Raw genomic sequence first — 16,602 nt, 5'->3', positions numbered from 1 at the left:
GTGTCGCGGAAGGCCATTAGCACTTTATTTCTGTCTCTGCGGAGGCTCCAGGCCTGGCCCACCCTACCTCCCCTCCTGGAAGATGATCTCAAGAGGGCAGGACTCCTGGGATGAAGGTCTGACATCATGAGTTATTTTTATCCCAGTGGATTGCAATATCATAACAGCACATATCTTGTGGCCCCAGTGCTGACAAAGAAGAGACATTATCTCAAAGGTAAACTCCTTGATCTCAACATGCCTCCCAAGGTATGCTATTTAAAGCCATTGCAAAATAAGTAACAAAAATAGACACATCTTGAGTGTGGCCTGGAGAACAATGTAATATGTTTTCCAGTTTCCAAGTCACCACAAGAAGGCCTTAGGAAAAGACAGTCATATGTCTAGATGAGGTAGGCAGCCACTTGGCTAGATTAGAACTGAGGGCCAAGAAAGGTGTCCTATCACTCCAGATCTATGCAAAGCTATCCTCTCTGCTTTCCTTACTCTAAAAAATTCTCTTACTATGGATTCCTTTGGGTTCCATTTTGCTCTAAGAGGGGAAGCTAAGTAATGCATGAAGCTGCAGCAACACCTAAGCGTGATCCCTAACTGGAGAGCTGTGGATTTGAATGCAGTAAAAGGAAGAGAGTTAAAGGACAGTGCAAACTATAGGATCCAGCAAGAGGCCACTCAACAACTGGCAGTATTTGGAGAAGGTTGGTGTAAGACCAGAAAATACCTGGAGCACCAAGTGGACACAAAAGATAAACTTCAGGCAGCAGAGCTTCGTTAAGCTGAACCTTGTGAAATGCTCAGTTTGGTTGGCCAGAACTGGTCAAAAACCAGCTCTGGAGTCAAGCAATCCTGAAGATAAGTTGGACCTGGCAGTAGTGGTGAGTGGCCGTCCTGCAATCCAGGACTGCTAGCTCTGGAACTCTTAGAATATCGTGCCTGTGTTTATCACCCCTCTCAGGCATCTGGGTGTCATCTCACATCCTTTAAACTCAGTAGGTTTTGGTGTCAATTATTCTTAGCCTCTTTTCTCTTTAACACATCTAACAGATGACACTTCCATGCAAGGCACCTTCATCAGTAATGTGGCCACAGTGTTGGCAGTTACACAACTAAAAGAGGTGAGAATCTAGGCACATTTCCTGAGTTGCTCTAATTCCATCTTTCTTGTCAGATTAATCTGTGGTGTGGAGAGAGAAACCGTTTAAGAACAGCTGGTGTAGAAGATCGGAAATATGAAAGAGTCTTTAGGAACAAGATTTTACTGGGAAAATTTATCAGCCTCTCTATCACAGGTCAGTAAAAATTGACATTAAAATCTAATTGGGTTGGGCTTAATCTGAAGCTCTCTGTGAGACAGAATCATGGGTCTTGTCGTTTGCATGGAGATTCGCTCAAATAGATGATGGTACAAAAGAAACACCCCAGGCCAGGTGCGGTGGTTCGTGCCTGTAATCCCAGCACTTTGGAAGGCCGAAGCAGGCAGATGGTTTGGGCCCAGGAGTTCAAGACCAGCTTGGACAACATAAGGAGACCTCAACTCTACTAAAAAAAAAAAAAAAAAAAAAAAAAATTAGCTGGGCATGGTAGCGTGTGCCTGTGGTCCCAGCTACTTGGGAATCCCAGCCACGTGAGAACTTGAGCCCAAGAGATTGAGGCTGCAGTGAGCCCTGATCACTGCACTCCAGCCTAGGTGACAGGGTAAGACTCTCTCTCAAACAAAAATCAAACAAAAGAAACACTCCAAAAAAAAAGCCAACTCCGGTTTATGACTCTGTACCCTTAGGTTGAATGCCAGGTTCATGGGAATCATCCAAGAAGCCGGGACAAGAGCTGCTGTTGACGGGAGGCTGTGAATTGTGCTTTTAGTGACTCGCTAAGCATAGAACACTGACACTCAGGGCACACTGGGTGCTGCAATTTCCAGAAGGGAAAGGAAATAAAAAGTGTTCACCTTCTATGTCTCAATTTTATCTCTTATTAACAGGAACAGCTGGATAGAGCACACAGATATGCTGCTGTGTGAGTCCCTGTGGAAGGGTACCTCCTGGGGATCGCAGGCAAGAAAAGTCCCTCAAACACAGAAGGCTTGGAGGGGACTGATCCGACAGAGTCAAAGGCACTTATGCTGTTTCATGGTAAAACATTAGAGAATTTTTATAAAATCATATAGCAGAATTTAAGAATTTCTTAGAAAATAGATGGGACAGACACCAAACACCAAAATACGATCACATTTAGTATGACTTTTTCATGCTTATTTCTCTCCTCTTTTCACTTACCAGTGAATAGCCACGTAATTATCCTACTAAACCAATCCATAAGCCTTCTTGACATTCAGCCCAGGGTTTTTAGCTCTAGAAAGGCTTCATTTCAATTCTGACAAAGTGGTCATTCCTCTTGGTGTTTTCATCGCTATTCAAATATCCAGTATTGAAAACACAGATTGATATCCTGCCAGCCTCTCATTTGATCACCCCAAGGTGAACAGATTTATGAGCTGTGACTATAAGATAATGAGGAGGCTTTTTAAAAACTCTCTCTTAGAGTAATGCCAACAGGGGCACCAACTACATTTCAAATAATAGCCTCATCTTGAGAATAAATGTACAGGCTCCCACAGAGTCTATCTTGAAGGAAAAATTCATTTGTTTGGTTAAGTTGTGGTCTGTATACTCATATGTTAATTTTATTTCTCTAAATTTACAAATTTCTGGACCTTGATGAGCATAGATATCTTTGGGGAAATGAACACTACATACAGGATTTGAAAGACTTTATAAGTTAGAGTTCAACTTCTCTTTGAAGAAAGTTTCTCATGTAATTAAATGCAGTACATGAGGATTTTAGCCCTCTACACTAACTACAGTAGCTAAAACTGGAGTGTTAGAGATAATACTTTTATGAGACTGTTAAATGCAGGTACAACATTCAGAGTTTAGGAGCCGTCTTTGGAGCTGGGCACCCCTAGATTGGAGTGGAGCCATTCATCAGCACTGGCAGGACCAACCAGAATTTAGGATTGCTTGGCTCCAGAGTTGATGATTTTTACCATTTCCAGCTTCCAAAAATGGCATTTCATATGATTCAACTTAATTTTAAGCTTCACTGCCTTAAGCTTGTGCCTGTAATTATAACCATGAACCAATATTTAATTTTCGTAGGCAGGTGGTTACTGTGGTTAGTGTAGTACTACAGAACAGAAGACATAACTGTGATTTAAAAGTTCAGGAGTACACTGCATGTTTTTGAGTCATTAGTAAATGTCATAAAGTACAAATATCAAAGCTCAGGTCCAAAGTAACCCACATGTTCTGTAAAGGTCTGAGCAATGTGGATACACGATAATTTCCCTACCATAAAAATCTGAAGAGTTATTTGCTCTGACCCCTCCCCCACACAGTGTTGAATTGGAGGCTGATGTTCATTTGACAGTGAGTGTGAAAGTGAAATGATGACTCCCATATATAATCACAGAGAGTTACACACAATACGGTAAATGCCTTTCAAAACCATTTGGTCTGCAGAAATTCTATTTGGCTTACAGCGAGACATCAATCCCGTCAATTTTTATCTGTTGTCTATTTACGTCTTCTTTACCCCACAAATTTTCTTTTGTTGAGTCATCTCCCAAGGCTGAGTGGAAATCAACTACTGCCCAGGGAAATTATACTCAGATATCTCATGAATTTGCTTTGTTATACAAGCATCTTAAGGACAAACAGAAAGGAGAAGTTAGTTGCAACTGGACTCAGATTGAGTAATTGGTTTTAATTTTATTTATGCTCCAAGGAAAAAACTTCATTTAAAAAACACGAGATCTTTTAGATTGTGTAGTACACTTTAATTTACTTCTAGTGAGATGATCATTTTTTCTCAAATTAAAAAGACAACATTTTATTTTTGTTATTGATCTCTGTACACACGAATTGACTAGTTAACAAAGAGAATTTTGAATCTTAAAATTTACTCTAATGCTTTCCAAACTTTTATTTATTTATTTGAGACAGGGTCTTGTGCAGAGACATGATCAGAGCTGTCTGCAGCCTTGAACTCCTGGGCTCAAGCTATTCTCCCACCTAAGCCTCCCAAGTAGCTAAGACCAAAGGCATGCACCACCATTCCTGGCCAGGTTTTTATTTTTATTTTTAATAGAGGTGGGGTCTCTCTATGTTGCCCAGGCTGGTCTTGAACTCCTGGGCTCAAGCGATTCTCCTGTCTCAGCCTCCCAACGTGCTGGATTATAGGCGTGAACCCCTGTGCCAGCCACTCTCCAAACTGTCTTAATGCACTACAGAAATTCTTTAACAGATCACAGCATAATGTATACTTGGGATGAAATAATTATCAATGAAACCATTAACATTTCAAACAGTATTCTTGATAAATGCACTTTTGGGGGCCTCTTTTTTGTCAGATTGATTATATGAAGATTGCTTTTATTGATGATGTGGTTGGCAGAGGGATCGTGCAAAAACCAAAACAGATGGTAATGTCATTTTCTTCTTAACTTTTGTTGAAATTGTTAGCATTGTCATGGATGTATACACTTTTAGCAAAAATCTTTTCAAGTCAATTGTTTCTTTCGTAATGATCTATAATTAGATAAATATAGTCTATAAATTCATTTCATTCAGCATGAATGCAAATTGCGTGTTAAGTTCACAGAATGTAAGTAAAGGATTTTATGAATTACGCGATAAACCAAGCTACTGGAAGGCTGAGGTGGGAGGATTGCTTGACCCCAGTGGGTGGAGATTGCAGTGAGCAGAGAACATACCACTGTCACTCCAGCCTGGGTGACTGAGCGGGACCTTGTCTCAAAAAGCAAACAAAGAGCTGGGTGCAGCGGCTCATGCCTGTAATCCCAGCACTTTGGGAGGCTGATGCGGGAGGATCACTTGAGGCCAGAAGTTCGAGACCAGCCTGGCCAACATGGTGAAACACTGTCTCTACTGAAAATACAAAAAATTAGCCAGGTGTTGTGGCGCATGCCTGTAATCCCAGCTACTCAGGAGGCTGAGGCACCAGGATCACTTGAACTGAGAAGGCAAAGGTTGCAAAGAAACAAACAAAAACACACAAGCCAAGAAACTTGACCCCAGTGTTTGGGTCTATCTCTAATGGTCGTCACTGGTGCAGGGACGACCATCAGCTCCTATCTTGTGAGATTCCCTTTCCTACTTTATAGGAAATTCCTGGAGACCCCTCTAAGATATCTAAATCATAGACTAATGAAGGCCCCAGCATCAGCTACTATTTTAAGTACTATTAAAATAAATTTTCTATTTTCTGATAAAGAGAGCTAATAGAAGTAGAATACCAACATTTTTTCCTAAACTCAAATGAACGGTCCTATTAGATTACCAGCTCTCAAATGATGATCCATGAGCCACCGGCATCAGAATTATTAGCAATAATTATTTTATTTTATTTTATTTTATTTGAGGCAGTGTCTCGCTCTGTCGCCCGGACTGGAGTGCAGTGGCCGGATCTCAGCTCACTGCAAGCTCCGCCTCCCGGGTTCACGCCATTCTCCTGCCTCAGCCTCCCGAGCAGCTGGGACTACAGGCGCCCGCCACATCGCCTGGCTAGTTTTTTGTATTTTTAGTAGAGACGGGGTTTCACCGTGTTAGCCAGGATGGTCTCGATCTCCTGACCTCGTGATCCGCCCGTCTCGGCCTCCCAAAGTGCTGGGATTACAGGCTTGAGCCACCGCGCCCGGCCAGCAATAATTATTTTAAATGTAGATTTCCAGGATCTACTCTGGATGCATTTTTTCAAGTCTTTTAATGAGCAATCCAATGAGTAATTGTCATTTAATGATAATACATATCGATCATATGTTGTTTGACAAACACTTTTCTAAAGCATTATGTATATTAACTATTTTTTTTTTCTTTTGTGGAGACAGGATTGCCCAGGCTGGAGTGCAGTGGTGCCATTAGGGCTTACTGTAGCCTCAACCTCCAGGGCTCAAGTAATTCTCCAGCCCCACACTTCTGAGTAGCTGAAACTACAGGCGCATACCACCATACCCGGCTAATTTTTGTATTTTTGTTGTTGTTATTGTAGAGATGGGGTTTCACCATGTTGCCCAGGCTGATCTTAAAGTCCTGGGCTCAAGTGATTTGCCTGCCTTGGCCTCCCAAAGTGCTGGGATTACAGGTGTAAGCCACCATGCTCAACCTTGTATTAACTAATTTAATGTTTAGATCAACACTATGAGATATATACTGTTATTATGCCAGTTTCACAAATGGAGAAATCGAGGCAGAGAGGTTAAGTAACTTGTCCAAGGCTACATGCTGAGAACTGGCTGTGAAGTTGATTTTAGTATCAACTTAACCAGGTCATGCAGTGCCCAGATTAAGCCTTATTTCTGGGTGTGTCTGTGGAGGTGCTCCAGATGAGATTAACATCAGCATCAGTGGACTCAGTAAAGCAGATGGCCCTGCCCAATGCAGGTGGCACCATCCAGTCCACTGAGGGCCCGAAGAGCACAAAAGGCAGAGGAAAGAAGAACTTGCCCCCCTTTTTTTCTGCCCCAGTATTTGAACTGAGACATCTCATTCCACCTTTCCTGCCCTTAGACTGGGCTTAGCACTAGTGGCCCCCCTGGCGCTTTGAACTGGGACTTAATTACACCACTGACTCTCCTGGATCTACAGCTTGCAGACGGCGGATCATGGACTTCTCGGACTCCATAATCATGCAAGCTGATTCCTCCTCATAAATCTCTTTCTCTATTAAACCTAATTGCAGTTTTTGCCATTGAAAGTAAAGGCAAAACTAGCAATTACTTTTGCACCAACCTAATATACACACGTGCATGCACACAGAGATAAATAGATGTGTGGGTAAGGCCTATTGGTTCTGTTATTTTGGAAAACCCCGACTAATACACTAGCAGAACGGGTTCAAAACACCCTTAGATAAATGAGTTCTTTAGATTATTCTTACGTGCACGTTAGGTTTAAAACCACTGATTTACACTGTATTCTGAACACCTTAAAACTGATATACAGGCCAGGTGCAGTGGCTCACACCTGTAATCCTAGAACTTTGGGAGGCCAAGGCAGGTGGATCGCTTGAGTTCAAGAGTTTGAGACCAGCCTGGGCAACATGGAGAGACCCCATCACTACAAAAATATAAAAATTCACCCGGCAAGGTAGTGTGCACCTGTAATCCCAGCTACTCAGGAGGCTAAGGTGGGAGAATAGCTTGAACCCAGGAAGTGGAGGTTGTAGTGAGACGAGGTCATGACACTTCTCCAGCCTGGGTGACAGAGCAAGATTCTCTCTCAAAAATAAATAAATAAAATAAAAATAAACAAAAATTGAAAATAAAATAAAATAAAATTGAATATATATAAAGAACATTCTCGATTTCTTGTTTCTGGGTCAAATTATATGTAAGACCACAATAATGTATAATTATTAACCTGAATACAGATTAGTCCCTATGTTCCATGAAAGAGAAAACCAAATATGCCAAAAGTATATGCAGTGTTTGATATATTCATTTAGTTAATATATATATATATAGTCAATAGGTATGACCATAATTGCAGTTTTGGTTTTTTTTCCCATACAAGTTCTTTTAACATAAAAGAGATCACACTGCTGTCTGAATGCATGTGTCATTTCTTAGCAAGAGTAATTGAGAACACATGCTTCTCGAGCAATGTCCCTGGATCACAGAACAGAAGGAAGGAAGCAGCCCTGTTTTGGGATGTTCTGTGCAGGTGGGGTCTATTTTTAGTCTCTCCCGCTATATGTGTCAGGTGGGAGTGTACACGGCAGTAGAATTGCTTAGCAGTGCATAAAGGCAAAGTGCCCCATTGAAACCAGGGCAGCAATTAAAGCACAAAATTGTTGTCCCAAGGCTCCCAACTCAGCCAGGCTCTTTGTTTGGGTCTCACCTGAAGGTATGTCAGGGCTGGGTGCATGGGTGAGATACATTCACTGATGTAGCTGCTGCCATGTAACCAAATATCTCAGTCAATAGCTCTAAAGTGCCACAGCATCACCACAAAAGCATGTTAAGAATACAAACCCTTAGGACTCACTTTCGGAAATTCTGATCAATGGAATCAGCATGTTAGCAAGGATTCCAGGGGATCTCAACGCAGGTGGACTGATCACTAAACATTGGGAAACACTGGTAGAGAAAAGGGTCATTTATCACTAGAATGGATACAATTTGAACAGAAGATATAATTTTTATTTTACTTTTTTTACTTTTATATTTGAGACAGAGTCTCACTCTGTCACCCAGGCTGGAGTGCAGGGGCATGATCTCAGCTCACTGCAACCTCCGCCTTCTGGGTTCAAGCGATTCTCCTGTCTCAGCCTTCCAAGTGGCTGGGATTACAGGTGCATACCACCACGCCCAGCTAATTTTTGTATTTTTAGTAGAGTTGGGGTTTCACCATGTTGGCTAGGCTGGTCTCGAACTCCTGACCTCAAGTGACCCTCCTGCTTTGGCCTTCCAAAGTGCTGGGATTACAGGTGCACGCCACTACGCCCGGCTAATTTTTGTATTTTTAGTAGAGACGTGGTTACACCATGTTGGCCAGGCTGGTCTTGAACTCCTGACCTCAAGTGACCCGTGCAGGCCTCCCAAAGTGCTGCGGTTACAGACATGAGCCACTGTGCCTGGCCAGATACAGTTTTTAATCATGGAAAATATTAGTTACCTAGAACAGCACAGAGATGGAGTACAAAAATTGGAGGAAATAAATAACTGGGCGTGGTGGCAGTATAGTCCTAGGTACTTGGGAGGCTGAGGTGGGAGGATCCCTTGAGATCAGGAATTTGAGGCTACAGTGAGCTCTGACTGTACCACTGCACTCCAGCCTGGGCAACAGAGCAAGACTCTGTCTCTGCAAAAAAAAAAAAAATTGAAGGAAAGAGAATAAAACAAAGACTGAGGAAAACAGTAACTTCAGGGAGAGGAATAAGGTTCTTATTTTCTGCCTCTTTTCTTCAGTTGGAATCACAGGAGTGAATGAGGACAGACATTCAATATTACCCCTGGTGGTGTGATGCCTTTTGATGGCTAAAGAAAGTGGCCAGGCTGTTTCAGTGTCCTTGAGGGTACCACTTTAGGGCCATGTCTTGATCACCATGCAGGGTCAGATGGAGGTTGCACTTGGAAACAGTGGGAACAACCAGGGATCTTGGGAGGCTGACTTTATAGTACTAAGAGGGTGGGGTGCCCTTGGTTCTTGCATGAGGATATGATCTGCCTGTGAATAATTCCATTAACTGGCAGAAAAGGGGAACCTGCTACTCAGGGATAAGAAAGAACATATCCCTGGTCCTGGTCCTCTCTATAAGGAGTGTTGTTTGGATGGAGGACCTTATTTATGGGTTCAGAGTAGGAAGAGGAACTTACAGTTAGGCCATCACTTTCAGATGTCAGGGGAACACATCAAATTTGTTTCAGACCTTTCACCAGAGACCAGCTGCCTATTTATGTTCTAAGAGCAAGGCTTGGGAGAGAGATAGGATGCTGGTCCTTTCTGTTGAAAGTCCTGGTTAGGTGCCTCCATTTTTATGAAAAGTCCTGTTATCAGATGTCATCACCTTTAAAGGCTATACTTTCACATATTTCTCACCCACACCTATGTTCCCAAGGAAAGTAATCTTGGCCTGTCAGCAGCTCAGATTTTCATCAAAAGTCTCCAAAGAAAGATCTGACTTTTATGTAAAATTGAAAAATATGTTTCAGCCAGAAATACTAGAATTTACCCCTGGATAAAACTGGAGCTAAGAGACTTGCAGAGTGAAACGACATTGTTTTAACATCCTACACATTTGTAGTTTGGCAACAGGTCTCAGCTGACTTTCAGGGACACTGGAATAAAAAGCTCTACACACTTTGTTGCTGCGCTTATGGAAATAAGTGGTTAAGAATACCATCTACCGTGTCACTCAGTGCTCTCTCTATTTTAAGTTTCATATAAGAAATTTATTTCAAGCTTAAGTGTAAGGAAAAGATGTTCCTTTTGTTGATAAACTGGCATAAATTTTCTACAGATGTGCTAAGACATCTGGAGATCTGTTCCAATCTTTCTTTCTTTTTATTTATATATTGATTATTGATTATTTATTTATTTTTTTTTTGGAGACAGGGTCTTGCTCTGTCACCCAGACTGGAGTACAGTGTTGTGAGCATAGCTCACTGCAGCCTTGAACTCTTTTTTTTTTTTTTTTTTTGAGACGGAGTCTCGCTCTGTCGCCCGGACTGGAGTGCAGTGGCCAGATCTCAGCTCACTGCAAGCTCCACCTCCCGGGTTTACGCCATTCTTCTGCCTCAGCCTCCCGAGTAGCTGGGACTACAGGCGCCTGCCACCTCGCCCGGCTAGTTTTGGTATTTTTAGTAGAGACGGGGTTTCACCGTGTTAACCAGGATGGTCTCGATCTCCTGACCTCGTGATCCGCCCGTCTCGGCCTCCCAAAGTGCTGGGATTACAGGCTTGAGCCACCGCGCCCGGCCGCCTTGAACTCTTGAGCTCAAGCTATCCTCCTACCTCAGCCTCCCTAGTAGCTGGGACTACAGGCATGAGCCACCACACTCGGCTAATTTTTAAATTTTTTTGTAGAGACAGAGTCTTGCTTTGTTACCCAGGATGTCTTGAACCTCTGGGCTAAAGCTGTCCTCCCACTTCAGCCTCCCAAGGTGTTGAAATTATTGGCATGAGCTTGTCCTTGTCTTAATCATCAACCTGACCCTATCTTTCTCTTTGTTGATAGTTTCTCTAACTCTGACTTGTTTATTATATATATATAGCTATGAATATTAGGTAATATTGCCTCAAATTTTTTAGGTAGATAGGTAGATAGATGGAGACAGTACTTTTTTTTTAATTAAGGAAAATGGATTACTTCCCCTTAGCGTTTCTTTTATTTTTTCCTGCAAGCTGTACATATTTAGACATGTGTAGTGCTACACTGTTCTTCACTGCAGTATTTCTCTGCCTGTTGACTTTATTTACATGCATTTATTTTACTGTTCAGCATTAAACGACTGATCCATTATTTTAATCTTGGGTTTAGTGATGACCATGAGCAAGAGCTCCCATTCTTAGGTAAAAAAATGTGAAAATATTTCACAAATGAGAAGGCACTATGCACATTTTTTTTTTTTTTTTTCACCAGGGGAATTTGCAGCAGTGCTCAACCGTGATTGAACTCAAATTTCAACCCTGGTGATATGAGCAATAGCAGAGCTGTTCCTTGTCTGTGCATAATGTTTCATGACCTTGGTGTACATCTTCCTGAGACTCAACTTTGAACTGAAGTTTCTCTGGGGAGGATGCCCTCCAAATGGTCGCTTTCATAGTGCACTAACTGCCCCCTTTCCTTAGAGTTTGTCTGTTGGTAATGTCACAAAGGATACATACTAAGTTTGGGGGGTGTCAAGAGAGAGACATATTAATTTTAAGATTTTTAAAATCCTCTCCACTAACTCCTGCATGACAGCTCTCAAACAGAACATATTCGCTTGGGTATTCATCCCAACACACGCCCCATCTATTGTCATGTCTCTAGGGTTGGATTAGATATATTGCATGATTAAATAAACAAATGAATCACTTTAGAGTTGGAGCCCCATGTTAAACCCTCTTTATTTTATTTTATTCTTTTTTGGATTTTGACTGGATGACAACTTCAGTTTGTTGCCTTTTTTTATGCTGTTTTCCTTTTTGCTGCTACTATGAGATTTAAACTAATTGAGGTTTATACCAACACAGTTTACAACACTTTAATAAATCAAATGTTTACAAGCCAAATGAAGTTTTAAACCTTGGTAGCTTAGAAATAGGTGTTTAAAAACAGCAAGTAGATCCATAACGGAGATGAAGGAGGCAAAATACCCCAAAGATCATATAATGTTCACTACATATAGTTTTTATGAGGATTAAATAAGATAAATAGTACAAAGCACATAGAATACTTTCTGGTACATAACATGAAGGTGAAATAAATTATAGCATAGTAGGCTGTCTTAGCTGAGCACAAACTGATATTCAGTTTGTTATTTGTGAAACAAGCGGATTTCGAGTGTAGGTACCATTTTTGAGTTCTACTGGAAATTTCTATGGTGAAATATCTACTAAATTAATTGCACATTAAAGTAAAGCTAAAGGCTACAACTTGGAAATCAGTGACAATGCCAGATAGTCAATGGACAGCAAGGATGTCTGAAGTGGACCATAGTGTAGAAGAATGCTTCAAAACACAAGCCTGCAAGGGAAATCAGCAGCTCTGGGCTTGGAGAAAATTTTTTAAAGCATAGACCTTTCTCCAAGGAGGAAGAAGTCTAATAAGAGAAGAAAGATGATGGACAAACAAAAACTTGGATGCAATAAAGAATAAATGTAAGTGGCTCCACACTAGAAGGTGGGGAGGTAATTAATGGGTAAGTTTGGTTAGGGGAATTTCAAAATCATGGACCTTTCATGGAATTCTTTCTTGCTTTCAACTGTTTCGACCCATGAGTATAAGAAAAAGAGAATAGCCTTCTGAGTATGTTGATTTAGACCTTGTATATCTTAACATGCTAACTGGCACAGCTGAGCTCCAAATGTATTTGTCTTAGTCAAAAAATATAGCTTTCACTGTGGTGTCTTCCGGGCAACTGTGATCTGTTTTGATCTTTCCTTGACCCACATTTATAGTCATTGAATTTTAGAGTCATTGAATTCAACCTGAAGGTAAGCTTGTCTGATATCCTCATTTGGTTAACAGCAAAACTTTTGGATAAAGTAGATTTGGATGAAAACCACTGTTTCATTGCTCAGAAACCTTAGACAAGTTAATTAAGTTCTTTTAGCCTTGACTGTACAACTAAATAAAAAATAAACTAAATAAAAACATTACTAGTGCAGTCATTCTCATAAATGGACATTATTACTATTCTCTTTAGGACTCTATTCTCTTTAGGACCCAGGCAGACTAAGTGATTTTTTCAAGTCCACATAGCTAGTTGTGGAATTCAGAGTCATATCAAGATTCTCAGACAGGAGCTATTACCACTACATAATATTAGTCTTTGGATCCCCAGAAAGATTCTTTCATTTCTCAAAAAAGAAAAAAGGAGAAAGGAATCTCTCTTCTGACTTTCATGCCATCTGAATTTTTTTTCTAAGCTCAGTTAATGATTATTATTCTTGGACGTGTACTTCGAGAAAATGTACTTCAGAAGAAAAGCTACACTTTTGTGGCAGAAAAGAATGAAAGGTGTACTTGTACCTTGTAGGTGTACATTGTGAACTACTCAATATTCCAAAGAAAGGAGAACAGTGAGAGAACGAGAGAGCAAGATGAGTGTGTATGTGTGTGTGTGTGTATATTTCCCCAATTTTTTGGGCTCCAACTCTGTGCTCAGATACTGTACTAGGTATTTACAAATGTTATCTCATTTAATCTTTGCCATACTCTGAAAGATAGATACTGTATGGTTACAAAAACCTGAGGCTCAGAGAAGTTAAGTAATTCACCAAAGCCACAAAGCTTGAAAATGACAAAACCAAGATTTAAATCTGGTCTATGCCCCAAACTTACAGTAATAATGAATGACTTACATTGCATGCCTCTATTGCCTACCTGAAATGAGTACTAAATGGAAATTGTACTTGAGAAAGTCTCATTAATAGACCTATTGAACATGCAACTTTACATAAAGGAATAATGAAAACCACCAAGCAAGAATCAGATTTACTGACTCTTTATTTGTACACATAATAACTTATTTAAACAAAGACAAATAACAATAACTTTTTTTTTGAGACGGAGTCTTGCTCAGTTGCCCAGCCTGCAGTGCAGTGACACGATCTCAGCTCACTGCAAGCTCCACCTCCTGGGTTCATGCCATTCTCCTGCCTCAGACTCCCAAGTAGCTGGGACTACAGGCACCTGCCACCACGCCCAGATAATTTTTTTTTGTATTGTTAGTAGAGACCGGGTTTCACATGTTAGCCAGGATGGTCTCGATCTCCTGACCTCGTGATCCACCCGCCTTGGCCTCCCAAAGTGCTGGGATTACAGGCGTGAGCCACCATGCCTAGCCAATAACTTATTTATTTTTATTTAAATAACATGTCTATTTGGACAAAAAGTTTATTAAATGGATCCTTCCCCTTTAAGTATCCCCTCTTACTTGTCTGATTAGCAGAGCTGACTGCTGTGCTAGATCTGAACACAAAGTTGAGTTCTGAGAAGGGAGAGTTAAATTAGGAGAACGCTAGCTATCCTCCAAAATTCATTTCCCCTTCTTATATGTTAACGCAGCAATATCATGGCTATCCAGCTCGATTATATGCTCTAGCCTACCTTGTAGTAGGGATGGCCACGTGACTACATTTTCACTAACAAAGGGTGAGCTTGGGACTTAATCCATGTGGATGTTCTCTTCTCCAATTTATTTTACCCCTTACAACTGGCTATTCTGGAAGAGAAAGAAAAAGTGGCAGAACAACAAATATACGAAAAAAGGCTCAACTTCAGTGATTAGAGAAATGCAAATCAAAATCACAATGAGATGCCATCTCATACCAGTCAGAATGGCAATTATTAAAAAGTCAAGAAACAACAGCTGCTGACAAGGTTGCAGAGAAATAGGAATGTTTTTATACTGCTGGTGGGAGCATAAATTAGTTCAATCATTGTGGAAGACAGTGTGGCCATTCCCCAAAGATTTAGGACCAGAAATACCATTTGATCTGGCAATCCAATTACTGGGTATATACACAAAATAAATCATTCTATTATAAGGATACATGCACAGGTATGTTCATTGCAGCACTATTCACAATAGCAAAGACATGGAATCAACCCAAATGCCCATCAATGACAGTCTGGATAAAGAAAATGTGGTACATATATACCATGGAATTCTATGCAGTCATAAAAAAGGAATGAAATCATGTGCTTTGTAGGGACATGGATGGAGCTGGAAGCCATTATCCTCAGCAAACTAACACAAGAACAGAAAACCAAACACTGCATGTTCTCACTTCTATATGGGAAGTGAACAATGAGAACACGTGGACACAGGGAGGGGAACAACACACAGTGGGGCCTGTCAGGGATGAGGGGGGAAGGAGAGCATTAGGAAAAATAGCAAATGCATGCTGGGCTTAATACCTAGTGATAGGTTGATAGGAGCAGCAAACCACCATGGTACACATGTACCTATGTAACAAACCTGCACATCCTGCATTTGTACCTCGGAACTTAAAATAATAAAAATAGAGAAAAAGAAACTACATAACTACTACTAAGAAAAGTGGCAGCAATCCAACTTTGACCAGGTAGGGGTTGTATCTAAGGGGTTATGACGTGATGGCTTGAGAGGAGGCTTGGAAAGAGCTGCTCTGCTTACCATGCACTGCTAACCTTCAAACTGATAGCTGAGAGAGAAATTTCCATATACTTCAAGGTGCTGTGTTTTATGGTCTCTCTCTCTTTTTCTTTCTTTCTTTCTTTCTTTCTTTCTTTCTTTCTTTTTTTGGCAACTGTTTAGCTTTATCATAACTAAAACAGGGATAAAACAGTTGGGTAAGACTCCCTGGAGAAAGAGACTTGAGTTGGACCTTGAAATATTTATTGAAGATTAACCCAATGGAAAGCAAAAAGGCAAAGACAGAGAAGAAAAACTCTTCTTTATATGTCGAGTAGGAATGAGACATTCCCCTGTCCATTATAAAGTAGAACAATAACATCTGTCCTTGGCGGGAGACTCACTTTATGACAAAATAAAATTGCTTAACAAAGTAAAAAAAGGTACTCTAAATGCAAATATACAATAGAAGTATGTATTTTTAACTCTTATTAAAGTGTCTAGGCCTGGTTCCCTGTACATTATGGGGAATTTTTAGTGGAAGTAATGGAGTTCTATTTGGGATTATATAAAATTGTAGGATAAAACCTACTTTAGTTCTATTGTGCAGTTGAAAAAAAGCACAAGCAATTACTATTTGACTATACTTGCCACATCCTTAATTATGTTATGCTTTACATTTTATCTTTTTGAAAACAAATGTTGCACTTGAGCCATGATGGAGTAACTGGTACCAGATTTAATATCCTACCATAAGCAACTAAAAGCTGTTTTCAGACATTGGACCAAAAGCAGTATAAGATGGATATCTTTGAAAGAAGAGAAACAGGAAAATGAACCTGACCGTTACCCTGGCTTTCTGCCTGGAGGCTTTTTCTGGGCAGTCATCCAGGCAGGAGAAACTTAAGGAGAACACGGTCTTTTCGAGTTGAGAAAATAGGAATCAGAGTCTGCAGGGGTTGAGGTGACTGGAATGTGCAGTGTGAAGAACCAGACAGGAAAAGGGTATGCAGAGAAAGGGTTTCATATATAGGTAGGGAGGTCACCTTAGTATTGTGGAGTACTCAATGGCACATGCAAAGGGTAACATTCCATGAGACTGAGAAAAGAATGGGATGGGATGTGTATGCTAAATAATTCCCACAGCTCACACAAGGTGGGAGGAGATGTTCATCTTTCAACCAGTCAGAGTGAAGTGAACAACTGGAACATTCAGTAGAGTCCCTTGAGAAGAAATGGCTTAGTAGTAGAGT

General features: G+C 40.7%; 1 pseudogene; it reads left to right on the top strand.

The window, feature by feature from the left end:
* The first annotated feature begins 556 nt into the window (after positions 1 to 556).
* The window catches only part of LOC117082229, a 34,566-nt pseudogene continuing 18,520 nt past the window's right edge, over positions 557 to 16,602 (top strand).

The sequence above is a fragment of the Trachypithecus francoisi genome, unplaced genomic scaffold (genome assembly GCF_009764315.1).
Source record: "Trachypithecus francoisi isolate TF-2019V2 unplaced genomic scaffold, Tfra_2.0 Lachesis_group9, whole genome shotgun sequence".
NCBI classification, from domain to species: domain Eukaryota; kingdom Metazoa; phylum Chordata; class Mammalia; order Primates; family Cercopithecidae; genus Trachypithecus; species Trachypithecus francoisi.
This window is presented reverse-complemented; position numbering and strand designations above follow the sequence as displayed.